Raw genomic sequence first — 16,332 nt, 5'->3', positions numbered from 1 at the left:
CCAAAAAAGTGTTCTATTTTTGGTAAATTTTGACAAATACCAACAGATTCTAGGAAGGCAGTGTTCCAATTGCAATTCTCCAGACTGATGCAGGTTTCCAGAAGAACTGAACTACCTTCCACAACTAATGTTTCAGTGCCCTGTGCTAGAATCATTCTGTGACATTGGAGACTTATGGCTGAAGAATGGCAACAGTAAAGAATATGAATATTCTGCCATGGCAGTTTCTGGGTCTTTTGTTGTTCATTTATTTTGGTTCTGGTGAGTGAACCCAGGAGTGCTTAACCATTGAACTACATCTCCAGCCCTTTAAAAAATTTTTTTAGTTTTTATGTTTTTTGTTTTTTTTTTAATGGCGAGTCAGGGTCTTGCTAAGTTGCGTAGGACCTCGCTAAATTGCTGAGGCTGGTCTCAAATTTGCTGTACTTCTGCCTCAGCCTCCCAGGTACTGGGATTATGGGAGTGCCCCACCATGCCTGGCTCAAAAATATTTTGAGTCCTAGAGATTCTGGATACATAAAAGTAAATCATAAATTTACATGAGATAAGTACAGAAAAATTCATAACAAAAGAGATACAAATGGTCCATAATAATCATGTGAAAACATGTTCAATCTTACTCATAAGATAAATGCAAATGAAAACTATGAAGATACTATTTTTCATCTATCAGATGAGAAAAAATACAAATAGTCTGATAACAAACTCCACTAGTAATTCTATAAGGAAATGGGCACTTTCACACATTGCTGGGAAAATGCACAATAACCTATGAAATAATTTGGCAATATCTCAAAAATTATCTAAAAATTTATCCTTTAGACGAGGCAAGGTGGTATATACTTATAAACCCACCAATTTGGGAGGTTTAGGCAGGAAGCTTAGCAGGGGCAAGGTCAGCCTGGACAATCAAGTGAAACCCTGTTTCAAAATAAAATAAAAAGGTCTGGGGATGTAGTCCAGTGGTAAAGCACTTGTCTAGCATGAGTGAGGCCCTTGTTTCAAACCCTGGTATCCCCCCACCACACATACACATTTCCCTTGAAGCAAGCAATCCCACTTCTGGGAACCCAGCCTGAAGATATAGTGGCAAAACTGTGTGAAAAGCACAGGAGCTGGGGCTCTTGATCCTTTTTTCCCTACAGTGAAGAACTGCAAAATGAATTCTTATGACAAATGCTTAGGTTTGTTATGCATTACTGGCCAAAGATTTGTGTTAAACTATTATAAATATACCATTGTCCTAACCTTCTTTTCATTTATAGCAAGCTGAGAAATTTTTTTTTACTTGGTATGACAAGGCAGTTCCGTGTGTGTGTGTGTGTGCGTGTTGGAATTTTTTTAAACTTTTAAATTTTTCATTCTAATTTGTTATATATGACAGCAGAATGCATTACAATTCATATTACATATAGTAGCACAATTTTTCATATCTCTGGTTGCATACAAATTATATTTTCACACTCCTTTTGCGTTTTTTTGAGGTTTTTTTCCCCCTACATTAAAAAATTTTTTTTAGTTGTTGATAGACCTTTACCTCAGCAATTTAGCAAGACTCTCAACTACTTAGTGACAGCCTGTCTCAAAATAAAAAATAAGGGGCTGGCTGTGGCTCAGCAGGGCGCTCGCCTAGCACGTGCAAGGCGCTGGGTTCAACATTCAGTACCACATATAAATAAATAAAATAAAGGTATAAAAAAAATAAAAAGGACTGGGGATGTAGCTCAGTGGTAAAGCACCCCTGAATTCAATCCCTAGCACACACACACACACACACAAAAAAAAAAGGAAAACAAAGGAAGGAAGGAAGAATTATAAATAGTGTCAATAAAAATCAGATAAATTGAAGGGAGATCAGTGGAGTAGACAAAGGGGATCAGGGAGATAGAGGAAAGGAGATAAGGGAAAAGTAATGGAGTAAATTATGTTCTGTGCATGTATGAATATGACACAATGAATTCCACTATTATGTATAATTAAGTACTAATAAAAACATTTGAAAATGAATAATTATAGGCAAGTAGCCCTTTTTTTAAAAAATAAACATATGCCCAGAGATGTTGGTATTCTGTACACTGTTCTACATCTTGCTTTTTGTGGTCCATCTTTTAAAATAGACAATACATTTACATGGTTCAAAATTGAAATAATATAAAAAGGAAATCAAGAGGTCTTCATCCCATCTTGCTATCCTGTCCTTAACTCTAAGAGTAGCATTTGTCCTGGACAGTCCTGTTTTGACTGTTGGCTTAGTATCCCATCTATTTAGCATTTGTTCCAGTTTACTTTATTGTTGGGGATCAAACCCAGGTCCTTATGCATGCCAGGCAAGTACTCTACCCCAGCTCCAGGTTTTTCACTATTTACAAAGTAATGAGATTTTCCTTTTATTAAAATAAACATGGATGTCTGCTTTGTATTCTTAGTTTGTCATGCTCTTTTATTGTATTTAATGAACAGAGTTCTCATTTGAATATCTGGTTAAATTTGAAAAAAGACCAGCAATAACCTATCTGTGACAGACATTTTTCAAACTTCCCTCTCAAGTCAGCATGGAAGGCACTTGCTGATAGAACAAAGTGCACCTGGGGTGTCTGAGGACACCTGATTCCTTCTGTATTGATGGTGATTGGAGAAATGTTGAGGTGTTGTCTGGGATCAATGTATGAACTATGTAGAGAGAACTCTAAATGTACTAACTACAGTGATTTTTATCATTTATTATGTGGTAGATATCTGTAGCTATTTGTTATATGATAATACTTTTTGATTTTGCAGTAAACCCTTTTGGTAACTCTGAGTTTAAAAAAAAATATTTATCTAATAAAAACTGAGTGTGGCTGGGCACAGTAGTGCATGCCTGTAATCCCAGTAGCTCAGAGGATTGAGGTAGGAGGATTGAGAGTTCAGTGCCAGCCTCAGCAATTTAGCAAGGCCCTAAGCAACTTAGTGAGACCCTGGCTCTAAATAAAATATTAAAAAGGGTTGAGGATGTGGCTCAGTGGTTAAGCACCCCTAGGTTCAATTCCCAGTTAAAAAAAAAACTGAGTGAATACTGAATTTCTGTTACTATGTGTAACTTGCACAAAATATTTGTAGACACAAATCATTTGTACCTTATCAACAACCACAGGAAAACCAGCAGACACAAATCTGCTGCAGAAGTATGAGTATCTACTTCAAAAATTAGTGATTATTTTTAAAAACTTTGCTCAGAAACAATGATTTAAATCATTTAGAAGGTACATTTATGAATCACTCTGTGAAGCAAGAATTCTCACTTAAATTAACTACTTTTTAAAATTAATTCACTCATTTTCTTTTTTCGTTCCATACAGGGGATTGAACCCAAGGGAACTTAACCACTGAGCCACATCCCCAGCCCTTTTTTATTTATTTGTTTTTTTTAATATTTTTTTTTCAGTTGTAGCTGGACATATTTATTTATTTTTATGTGGTGCTGAGGATCGAACCCAGTGCTTCACATATGCGAGGCAAGCTCTCTACCACTGAGACACAGCCACAGCCCCTTTTATATTTTATTTTGAGACAGGGTCTTGCCAAGTTTCTTAGGACCTAACTAAATTGCTGAGGCTGTCTTATGAACTTGAAATTCTCCTGCCTCAGCCTCCTAAGCTGCTGAATTACAGGGATGTTCTACCACACTGGGCAATTTCACTCATTTTTCTTATGCCTATACAACAAATAAAGTAATGGCTATTAATATGTAGTCTACTTTGACAAAAGAATTTCCAGATATGTGATTCCAATCTTCTTGGTTTTCTTAATTAAAAAAATCGATTTCATTAATTCTGGTGAAGTTCAAAATTTTTACTCAGTTCTCATAATCAAATGTTGAAGGTGAAACAACCTGATATTATTTGAATGTTATTGTGAAGTTAGTTGGCTAGATGAGGTGGCACCTGCCTGTAATCCCAAGTGAGTCAGGAGGCTGAAGCAGGAGAATTGCAAATTTCAGGCCAGCCTCAGCAACTTAGTCAGACCCTGTCTCAAAAATATATATATACATTTTTAAAAAGGGCTGGAATGTAGCTCAGTGGTAGTGTGCCCCTGGGTTCAATCCTTAGTAGTAGAAGAGGTAAGAATTAGTTAAAAAGTTCAACAATTAAGATAAAATTCCTTTTGTTGCTAGTACCAATTTAACATTGATAGTATTGTGGTACAAATTATACTTAATTTAAAAATCTATAGAGAATGTTATGGTTTGGATGTAAGGTATCCCCCAAAAGCTCATGTGTGAGACAATGCAAGAAGGTTCAAAGAAGAAATGATTGGGTTGAAGGGTCTTAGCCCAATCAGTGAAATAATCACCTGATAGGATTAATCAGTCATTGAAGGCAGGTAGGGTGTAGCTGGAGGAGGTGGAGTATTGGGGGAGTGGCTTTGGGGTATATATGTGTACCTAGCAAGTGGAGATCTCTCTCTCTCTCTCCCCCCTTCCTGATCATCTTGTGAGCTGCTTTCCTTCCTCCCTTCCACCACACTCTTCCACCATGATGTTCTGCCTCACCTGAGAGCCCTGAGGATTGGAGCCAGCTATCCATGGACTGAGACCTCTAAAACCATGAGCCCTCAAATAAAGTTTTCTTCCTGGTTGTTCTTGTTGGGTTCTTTAATCACAGCAGTGAAAAAGCTAAAACAGAGGATAAATGTACTTCAGGAGCTGGGGATGTGGCTCAGTGGTAGAGTGTTTGCCTAGCATGCATGAGGCCCTGGGTTTGATCCTCAGCACCACAATAAATAAATAAATAAATAAATAAACAAATAAATAAATAAAATGGATATAGTGTACACATAATTCATAATGGTATCTGGGGAAGCTATGATATATCAACTAAAATAGAAGGTATAGGTATTGAATATTAGTAAGCTTTAGAGTAGCTAAAATGCAAACGTGTTGTGGGCTGGGAGTGTAGTTCAGTTATAGAGTGCTTTCCTGGCATGCATGAGACCCTCATTTTAATTAGCACCACAGGGAGCAAGAAAAGCAAAATTACTGTGATAAAGTAAATATTGAACCTAAAAAGTGCCTCCACATGGCAACTCAGTTTTCTCTCTTTGCTGACCATCATTATTCTATTTTAGAAATACTTGAGCCTTTGAAAATTAACCTGTTCTGTATAGATGTGGGGTTTTGTTGTTGTTGTTGTTGTTGTTGTTGTTTGTACTAGGAATTGAACCTGGGGGCGCTTAACCACTGAGTCACATCCCCAGCTTTTTAAAATATTTTTTTGTAGTTGTAGATGGACAGAATGCCTTTATTTTATTTATATATGGTGCTAAGGATGGAACACAGTGCCTCATACATGCTAAGCAAGTTCTCTTCCACTGAGCTACAGCCCCAGTCCCCCAGCCATTTTTAAAAATGTATTTTATTAGAGACAGGGTCTTGCTGAGTTGCACAGGGCCTTGCTAAGTTGCTGAGGCTGGCTTTGAATTTGTGATCCTCCTGCCTCAGCTTCCCAAATTGCTGGGATGACAGGTGTGTGCCACCATGCTGACTTTGTTGTATTTTATTTAAAATCAGTTGTAAATGTTTCATCCATACATTCAATGAATTGAAATATAAGGAAGTTCAGTTTTTGAAACCTTTGGTGAGTTGTGACTGTTGAAAGTAATACTTGAAAAGTTTTCAAGTATTACTTTCAACAGTCACAACTTGATTCCTACAAAGTACCACTAAGCCACAACTTCAGTTCTTTTTTACACTTTTGTTTGTATATACTGCATATCTCTTCAAATGAAAGAAAGTGTAGCTCTACGTTAGATTCACAAAGGATCTTCAGAATCAAAAAGTAAATGCCTTGACTTGCCAGGTGCGGTGGCCTGTACCTATAATCCCAGCTACTTGGGAGGCTGAGGCAGGAAAATCACAAGTTCAAGGCCAGCTTGTTCAAGACTCTGTCTCCAAAAATGTACAATAAAATGGCTTGGAATGTAGCTCAGTGGTAGAGCACTTGCTTTACATCCTCAAGGCTCTGAGGTTCAATCTCCAGTACCAATAAATAAATAAATAAATTTGTAAATTATGATATATTGCCAGATTCCCTAGTGGTAGTTTTTTTTGTTGCTGTTTTTATATATTTTTAGATGTTGATGGACCTTTATTTTATTCATTTATTTATATGTGGTGCTGAGGATTGAACCCAGTGCCTTATACATGCTAGGCAAGTGCTCTACCACTGAACCACAACTTTGTTCTACATTCAATAAGTGGCCAGACTATCCAGTAAACCCTATTTTAAGTATCTTATACTTTGAACACAAATTTTACATATATACACTTACTATAAAATATTCAGACAATAACACAAGGCAGAATGTGACATAGACATGAGGCCCTGGTGTTTTAAGACCCAGCACTACAAACAAAACAAAAACATAATGTATACATCATCTTCACTTCCACAACTTTACTCCAAGGTAATCATTGTCAGCAGCCTGATGCAAAGCCTATAAATCCTTTTTCTGTGCATTCACAGAGATACATTTATATCTGCCATCTGGAGTTTATCTATTTAAATATAAATTGAATTATAGTGTATGTATTATCCTGCAATCTTTTTCCCCCCACTGAACAGTTTATCTTGGAGATCTTACAGTATACGTAATTTGAGCATACTCGTTTTAACAGTCAAGGTTCCAAAGCATGGATACACAAAAATTATTTATTCAATCACTTCCAAAACTTTTTTTGGTGCTGGGAATCAAAACTAGGGCCTTGTGATACTACAAAAGCTCTCTACTGCTGAACTACACCCTTAGCCTAGGAAATAACATTTTATTGTGAATAAATTATAATATAAAATGGTATGACATGATAACTAGATGTTTAAAAGTATTAGAGCACAAAATATTTACCAGATTTGGAAGTTCATGTGTACAAAGCATATTTAAATGTAGTTTTCAGTGCAGGAGGTGAAAACCAAATGGACCTTACAGTACCAGTTCTGACTGGAGAAAGATGAAACCTTAGTTTTGATTTGCATTTCTCTAATTGCTAGAGATGTTGAACATTTTTTCATATATTTGTTTGTTGATTGTATTTCTTCTTCTGAGAACTGTCTGTTCAGTTCCTTAGCCCATTTATTTACTGGGTTATTTGTTTTATTGGAGTTAAGTTTTTTGAGTTCTTTATATGTCTGGGAGATTAATGCTCTATCTGAGGTGTATGTGGTAAAGATTTTCTTCTATTCTGTAGGCTCTCTTCACATTATTGTTTCCTTTGCTGAGAAGAAGCTTTTTAGTTTGAAACCATCCCATTTATTGATTCTTGATTTTACTTCTTGCACTTTAGTAGTCTTGTTAAGGAAGTCACTTCCTAAGCTGACATGGTGAAGATTTGGGCCTACTTTTTCTTCTATTAGGTGCAGAGCACTCTAATCTGAATGGCAATTATCAAGAAAACAAGCAACGATAAATGCTGGTGAGAATGTCGGGGAAAAGGTACACTCATACATTGCTGTTGGGACTACAGATTGGTACAACCATTATGGAAAGCAGTATGGAGATTCCTCAGAAAACTTGGAATGGAACTACCATTTGACCCAGCTATCCTACTCCTCAGTTTATACCCAAAGAACTTAAAATCAGCATACTACAGTGAGACAGCCACATCAATGTTTATAGCAGCTCAATTCACAATAGCCAAACTATGGAACCAACCTAGATGCCCTTCAACAGATGAATGGATAAAGAAAATGTGGTGTATATACACAATGGAATATTATTCAGCCTTCAGGAAGAATGAAATTATGGCATTTGCAGGTAAATGATAGAACTGGAGAATATCATGCTAAGTGAAATAAGCCAATCCCCAAAAAACCAAAGGCCGAATGTTTTCTCTGATATGGGGATGCTAATTCACAATAAGTGAGTGGGGGCTAGGGAAGAATAGATGTATTTGGGGTTAGACAGAAGGGAATGAAGGGAGGGGAGAGGATATGGGGGTAGAAAGATAGTAGAATAGATTGTACATTATTACCTTATGTGCATATATGATTGCATAATCAGTGTGATTCTACATTGGGTACAACCAGAAGAGTGAGAAGTTGTACTCTGATATGTATGATGAGTCAAATGCATTCTACTATTATGTATAACTAATTAGAACAAATAAAGTTTGAAAAAAATCCCCATGTCTGTCTCTTATCAACCATGTAACTTGAAATAATTCACATTACTTCTTTTTGGTATCCGGGATTGAACACAGGGGCACTCAACCACTGAGCCACATCCCCAGCCCTATTTTGTATTTTATTTAGAGACAGGGTGTTACTGAATTGTTTAGCCCCTCAATTTTGTTGAGGCTGGCTTTGAACTTGTAATCCTCCTGCCTCAGCCTCCTGAGCTGCTGGGATTACAGGTGTGTGCCACCGTGCCTGCCCCACATAACTTTTCTAAACCTGTTTTCTCATTTTTAAATAAAATAATAGAGTCTACTCTACCTATTTTGTCTTAAGGATTAAAAACAGATATAGAACAAAGTACTGGAGATGTAATTCAGTTGTAGAGTGCTTGCCTAACATGTGGGAGGCCCTGGGTTCAATCCCTAGCACTGCAAAAATAATAAATATAAATAACTAAATAAATAGCATGTATCAAAAGTACTCAACACAATGTCTAGCACATAGCAAATATTCAAATTAAAAGGATAATGAGTTTAAATTGTTCAAAAAACTTGGTCATTCATTCCATTTTCATATTGATTCTATATTTTCTCCCACTTGTAAAATTGAAATATTATTTTATTTGTTTATTTATGTATTATAGATGGAATCTTCATGTTACCCATGCTTGTCTTGAACTCCTGGGCTCAAGTGACCATTCCTTAGCCTCCCCTAAGGTACTGGGACTATAGGTACAAGCCACCCACCCAGTGAAATATTTTTAGAACAATTTTTTATTCACTAATAAAGCCCACTTATAGGTATTTATTTCTCATGTATACTTCATTTGTTTTATTAAAAATCAAAGCCTTAAAATGGGAGACCCTGCTGGTCCTCAGACTCTGATCCATCTTCATCTTGACTAATCTGGAAGTGGATGAAGTTCATAAGTTTCCTTGTCAGATTCAATACATGAAGCCAATCATGAAGATTCTTCTTCTTAAGGTATTTCTTGGTAAGATATTTCAAATACCTCTTAAAGAACAATTTCACAGAAACAGCTGTGATTCTATTCTTGAAACGTTCAACATGTACAACATTCCCAAGATTTTCAGTTTTTCCATTGACTTTAACCTCCCTCAAACTGTTTTTATTTAAAAACAGAAAAAAGGCAAAATCAGTGCAGAAAACCCTACTAGGGAAGGTACCAAAGTTTACAAAACCAAAAATTCCACTTTCTAAGGAATGAGGGAGGTCCAAATTAAACTTCCAAGAAATGTCTTTCTGCTGGTAATGATTTGACTCTTTAACTAAGACCAATTGTTCCAGCTATCAAGAAAACATGGCACAACTTGACAGCTGACCATGTGATCAGAGAGCTGAAATATTATTTTAAAATATCGTCTTTTCTGATTATAAGGCTGACATATAGTCTAAGAAGCCAACATAGAATATATTAAAAAAGTATTTCTAAATGTACAAATAATCTCATCACCCTAAATATTTTATTGTTAAATGTAGATTAATTTCTGGGCAATCTATTTTCATGGAAGAGGAAGTGGAAAGAAAAGAGAAAGGAAGAGAAGAAGTTGAGAATGGTGGTGCACACCTGTAGTTCCAGCTACTCAGTAGGCTGAGGCAGGAGGATTGCTTAAGTCCAAGAATTCATGGCCAGCATAAGCAACCTAGCAAGATCCTGTCTCCAAAAAAGGGCAGGGGAATAACACCAGAGTTTTGAGATGAAACTAGATTCCCTCCTTCTGCTGACAGATGGGGTTTGTGCATGTTGTAGGCTTTTGAACCACGATGCAAGAAAAGACCACTGACTCCAATTTTAAATCAAATTAAAGCCAGCTTGTATTGTGTACACAAAAGCTGGCCAGTGACTGTCTCACCTGAAACCTGGGCCAGAGAAGAGACCCTCAGCTCTCCAGGAAAAAGGTTTTATAGCACAAAGAGTTGCAAAGGAGGAGGGGAGAACTTACAGCTAACAGGATTTTGATTAAACATAATACAAAGGTAGATAGCAGGTTAATGATCTACATGGATGATATTTTAAGATAGGGAGTAAATTCAGATCCCAACATCAGAACTTATGAGGTGCCGCTGAGGTTTCAGAGAGGGTTGTTATCTGGTCAGGGGGAGCCAGGATTTATGAGGCACCACTAAGGTTTTAGAGAGAGAGGATTGTTATCTGGTCAAGGAGACCCAGGCATGGGTGAGTTCAGAGAATGGGCAGGAATTCCAAACAAGCTTGGAAATCTCAGTAATTTATAGTAAAACAGAAATTAACTTTTCATGACTTTGTGATGAGATGGCTCCCAATCTTAAAATGGAATTAGGCTGGGTTCATCACAGGCCTCACCAACTTCCTTTTGGATTCTTCAAATTTGAAGAATAAAATCCTCAGACAATAAAGGTATATTAAGAATTGTAATGCAAAAAACAACAACAACAATAATAAGAGAGCTCATGTAAAATAAATAAATAAAATTTTAAAAAATAACAAAAGGTAGAGTGAACAAATTAGGATTTAAATGGGGGGAGAGAGAACTGAGATTACCGAAGGGAAAGGGGGATGCTCTCAAGGGAGAGAGTGGATCCTCTCAGAAGAGAGGGACAGTATTTCTCTCCTACACTAATTTTATTGGGGGATCCCAGAGAAATTTCCAGAGAGCCCCATCCAAGTTCAGCTCTTGATTTTTGACTGACAGAAGGATGACATCAGACTTTTAAATCCCCACTGCCATAACAACTCTAGGTCACTTTGGCCTATGCAGACCAGTTCTAATTGCTTTTTTTTTTTTTTTTTTTTTTGGCACCAGAGATTGAACACAGGGGCACTTGACCACTGAGCCACATTCCAAGCCCTATTTTGCATTTTATTTAGAAACACAGTCTCACTGAGTTGCTAAGCACTGAGTTGCCGAGGCTAGCTTTGAACTCATGATCTCCTTCTTCAGCCTCCTGAGCTGCTGGGATTATAGGTGTGCACCATCATGCCTGGCTCTAATTGGATTTTTAAAAAATTTGTTCTATTTAGTTGTAAATGACAGCAGAATGCATTTCAATTCATCATACACAAATGGAGCACAAACATTTCAATTCTCTGGTTGTACATGGTGTAGAGATGCACCATTTGTGCAACCATACATGTTCCTAGGGTAAGGATGTCCATTTCATTCCACCATCTTTCCTACCTTCATAACCCCTCCCCACCCTCCTCTTTGCCCAATCCAAAGTTCCTTCATTCTTCCCATGCCCCGCCCATCATAGATCAGCATCCACTAATCAGAGAAAACATATGTCCTTTAGTTTTTTGGGATTGGCTTACTTTGCTTAGCATAATATTCTCCAACTCCATTTATCTGCAAATGCCATAATTTTACTCTTTTTTAATGCTGAGTAATATTCTATTGTATATGTATACCACAGTTTCTTTATCCAACTATCTATTGATGAACATCTATGTTAGTTCCAGTTTAGCTATTGTGAATTCAGCTGCTATAAACATTGGTGTGGCTATGTCACTATAGTATACTAATTTAAACTTCTTTGGGTATAGACTGAGGAGTGGTATAGCTGGGGTCAAATGGTGGTTCCATTCCAAGTTTTCTGAGGAATCTTCCCATTGCTTTCCAGATTGGTTGTACCAATTCACAGTTCCACAAGCAATGTATGAGTGTAACTTTTTGATTCTTAAACATATCAAAAACATATCTATAAGAATATAGATTTTATAATTAGTAAGAATTATAGATTATATTTATAGTTAGTAAGAATTATCCTTATCTCTCTGAGTTCCAGGATCTGGTCTGTGAAAAGGGTCACAAAATTCTCTCCCTTCAGGGTAACTTGAGTTCCTTTTATCAATGTTATTTTGGGCCTACATTTCTTTTGCAGATAACAAGTAGTTTGCTAAGGAATGTGACATATCCTGGTCAGTCTAGCGAACAGTCTGTCAGTTTTGCAGAAACACAATGAACCACCTTTTTGCCTGTCTTTTTTATATTATTTTTTCCTATATGCTGTTCTACTTTATTCTTTTCAATCTTTTTTTCCATATTTTTTCAGTTGTCAATGGACCTTTATGTATATGTGGTGCTGAGAATTGAATACAGTCCCTCACACATGCTAGGCAAGCACTCTACCACTGAGCCACAATCCTAGCCCCTCAATCTTTTTTTAAACCTTCTGTTTGTTTTGCCTTTAATTTGCTCCTTTTTGTTTTATTAAGTAGATAATGTAGGCTCATTGAAAAATTCAAGATGACCCAAGATTTTTATAAGAAAACATTTTTTCAAATAAAAACATTTACTTTGGATTTATTTCAACATAATCCAGTGGGGTGGGGTAAATGGGGATTTGAATACAAATACAGCAAAAGTATCCATGAGTTGATGATTTTTATAGCTGTGCAAGGGTACTTAAGGTTTATTTTAGTATTTGCTTTACTTCTGTTTTCGTTAAAAATTTTACATAACAAGGGCTGGGGATGTGGTTCAGTGCTTGCCTATCACTTGAGAACCCCTGGGGGGTTCATTCCCCAGTACCTCAAAGAGTTAAGCCCCTACACTCATTTTAAAAAAATATTAAAAAAAAAAAAATATATATATATATATATATATATATATATCAGAAACTTTAAAAACAAACAAAAAAGTATGCTGTGTCATATCATATAAAAGTTCATTCAGGTTTCAGAAAACTAATTTTTTGAACAGAGAACTAATATAATGTATTGTTAACTGAATATAAAATTAAGCATTGAAGTGTAAAAAGAGAACTCTAAAGTATTATGGAGGTAGGTGACTAGTAGTTAGAAAGAAAGAAGGAAGGAAGGAAGGAAGGAAGGAAGGGAAGGAAAGGAAAGGAAAGGAAAGGAAAGGAAAAGAAAAGGAAAAAGAAAAAAATCTTAGAGATGAGGCACTGTAGAACTGGAACTCAAACCTCTGAGGAAAGAGTTGGTTAATGCTGGTGAGAGGGTTGCGGATAAAGGGGCTAGGTCCACCAGTTAGAAAAACCAATCCAGCCACTGCTACCAAAGGAATTGCTACTGCCAGAGTAAAGAAGTATTATTGCTTGTGACCCTCAGAGGAACAAAAGTAGACAGGAAGGAGCATCTCCCAATGCCATTTTTCTTGAGTACTCCCTATTAGCAAAGCCTAACAGGGAAGCAGAAGGTAAAACAGAAACATTTGCAGAATTGCAACATTTATATCACAACACTGGGCATACTGTGGGAAAGATGTGTGTATGGTGTGGAGGAGGGTAAAGAACGGTGGATAGGGGAGGTTGGGTTTGATCAGCACATGCTGTACACATGTATGAAAAATATCACACTGAATGCCATTAATAATATAATTATACATTTCAATAAAAATTAACTAATTAATGGGGAAACAGTATACTGGTACACTATTGCCTTTGCAAAGGTGAAATGGAGGCTAAGGGCAGGGACAGGAAGAGTTGCTTCCCTGTACCTTTCATACCTAGTGGATTTTGTATGTGTGAATATCTCACCCACTCAAAAATGGACTAGTTTTAAAGAGAAAAGCAAAAAAAATTAAAATTGATTAATATTATTTCAAGAAGTATAATGTGGACCAGGTGCAGTGATGCATACTTGTAATCCCAGTGGTTTAGGAGGCTGAGGGAAGAGGACCATAAGTTCAAACCAACTTGGCGAGGCCATAAGCAACTGAGACCCTGTCTCAATAAAAAAGTGGCTTGTGGTTCAGTGGTTAAGTGCCTCTGGATTCAATCCTCATTACCAAAAAATATATATATATTTTTTCTCTTATTTGCCAATTGACATTTATAGGGTACTAGGTACTATACCAAGCACAGAATAATGACCTAAAAAAAAATTCTGTTCACTGAGTCTTTTACAATTAAACCTAAAGATTGATGACAGCAATATACAATGGGTACTGCAGACATACAGAAGGACATTTAGTACAAATTAGGATGCCACGGGAAGGCATTCTGAAAAACAATGTCTCTTGAGGAGATTAAAAGGGAAGCTCAGATGGAGGATTGTTTGAACTAAGGGCAAAATCCCAGGCAAAAGCAAAATGAAATTTAGGGTATAGTGAGGGAAGTGACAAAACACAAGTTGAACATAAGCCAGAAATGTAGAGCCTTCTACACCATGCTAAAGATTTGGATTTTGTCTTGAAATTGATAAGGTTAAATGAAAATGATAGTAAGATTTGCATTTTAAGAAAAAAACAGATGATGTAATGAAGTATGAAAAATGAACAGGATGCTAATTAACAGACTTTTCCTATAATCCAGGAAAAAAATGGCAAGGCTAAATTGAGTGTGGCAAACCAAAATAGCCAGATTTTTAGATATTCAGAAAAAAGATGTGGTAAAAGCTATACCATCAGATACTAGCCTTCTTTCAGACTTTTTGTGATAACAAGTCTTTGTTACTTCAGGGACCTATACATATGCTCTTTTATGGGTGGAACACTGCCCATTCTATCAAAACCAGATTCTTTATTTCTCTCTAGCAGTATAGTACCCTCTTCTTTTCCTTCAGTATACTTAGTACTTATTTTAATTCACACATTTGTATGTTTACATTTTAAACATATAACTCCTGCTGTAGAGGAACATGAAGGCAGGAACCATGTCTAACTACTGAATCTCCAGTATCTAGTACAGTGTCTGCAAACAGTAGGCACGAATGATTTGTTCAAGAAATAACTCATATGTTTATAAGTTAACATACGAGTTATTCTGGTCTTAGTGAATAGCATTATCCATCTATCAAGAAAGATGGATAATGATATTCACTAAGACCAGAAACACAAAGGAGAGGCAGAAATGAACAATTAGCTATTGCTTACTTTCAGGGTCCCATTAATCTAGGCACCTTGCTCCTCCAATTTCCCTGAACCTTCTCTCTTCCTTATTCTTGTCAATATCTTCCTAATTTTCTAGTCTTGTCGAAAAGCTCACCCTTTCCTTTTTTTTAAGTTACATTTCCTTAGAGACTTACTTCCCCCAAGTTGCTTCTTCTGACTGCCTCCAAAGTTACAGTCCCTGTCAGAAGAAAGAAAATTCAAAGTTTGGCACATGTATTGCCTACCTGGTGATAAATTTCTGAAATGCCAGCCTAGGAAAATCCCACCATAAACATGGAAACTCCATCCTCCCCAACACCTAGAACCCAGCATTGTCTGGGCAACTGTTTAAATGCAAGTTGGAATGAATTAGAAAAAACATCTAAGACTGTATCCTCGTTATCTATTGATTGTGTTAGCCCACACAACTGACTATGTTCGTATAAGCTCATTTCTTCAACTGTGAAATGGAGCCTACTCTCCTCAAAAGCTCAGATTGTCCAGGCTGAGTGATAACGAAGACGATATGATGGGCCTTTTAAAATTTTGCAAACAGGTTGTGGACCAGAGAAAAAAGATCGCTCGGGCGCTAAGTGTTAAATGCATTCACATTCATTCTTAAATCTTCACAACAGTTCCCGAGGGATGTAAATTCTGCGTTAGAATTTTTCTTGTGCTCTATTCAGCATTTCCCTCAAAACTTTAACCTAATGCGTAAGAAAAACAAGGCAAATTAAAGAGGATTAGCGGGCCCCTGTCAGGGATCGGCGCCTGAAGAGAACATCGAGCTCAGTCAGCCAAAACAGCGGTTCAAAGTGTGGGTCGCGCAACCTTGAATCTCAGTGCCCGCGGGATGCGAGTCCCGGCTGAGACGAAGAAATCCTCAGTCTTTAGTAGAGTCGCTTGAAGAAGGGCCCCCGACAGTTTATTCCTACCCAAACAAATCTCAGAACCGACACTGAGAATGGGCGGGAAAGTCCAGACGCCAGAAATTACGCCACCGTATTGATCAATTCCGCTGTCGTTCCCAGTGTCCAGCCTCCTTAGCTCGCGGGCGATGTTTTCATTGGCTCTCCTTCGCTTTCATTGGTTCGCCCTCCTGTTCGTCAGGCTCCGCGCGCGGTGAGAGGTGGAGGGAACATCAGTGTTGGGGCTGTAGGCCCCGCCTCCGCGTGCCGTGTGCAAAAACAAACAGCCGTTAGGGAGGAGGTGCCGGGGGCGGGATTCTAGTTAGAAAAAGGCTCACTATTGGGCAGATGCCGGGGTTCAAACCAGCAAGGTGGGCGGCCATTGGCCGCAGTGGCGCGAGGCGGGCCCCGGTTATTGTCCCGACCGGCGGCGGCGAT

The 16,332-nt window shown here is 37.4% G+C and overlaps 1 protein-coding gene across 1 annotated transcript in view; it reads left to right on the top strand.

Moving 5' to 3' along the window:
- The first annotated feature begins 4,357 nt into the window (after positions 1-4,357).
- Positions 4,358-16,332, top strand: part of LOC107146070 (histone H2A.V) — a 22,981-nt gene continuing 11,006 nt past the window's right edge. The window contains exon 1 of the mRNA XM_015490098.2: positions 4,358-4,362. The gene's annotated coding sequence lies outside the window, so the exon portion shown is untranslated. The remainder of the gene's footprint in view (positions 4,363-16,332) is intronic.

Source organism: Marmota marmota, unplaced genomic scaffold (assembly GCF_001458135.2).
Source record: "Marmota marmota marmota unplaced genomic scaffold, marMar, whole genome shotgun sequence".
Classification (NCBI taxonomy): Eukaryota; Metazoa; Chordata; class Mammalia; order Rodentia; family Sciuridae; genus Marmota; species Marmota marmota.
This window is presented reverse-complemented; position numbering and strand designations above follow the sequence as displayed.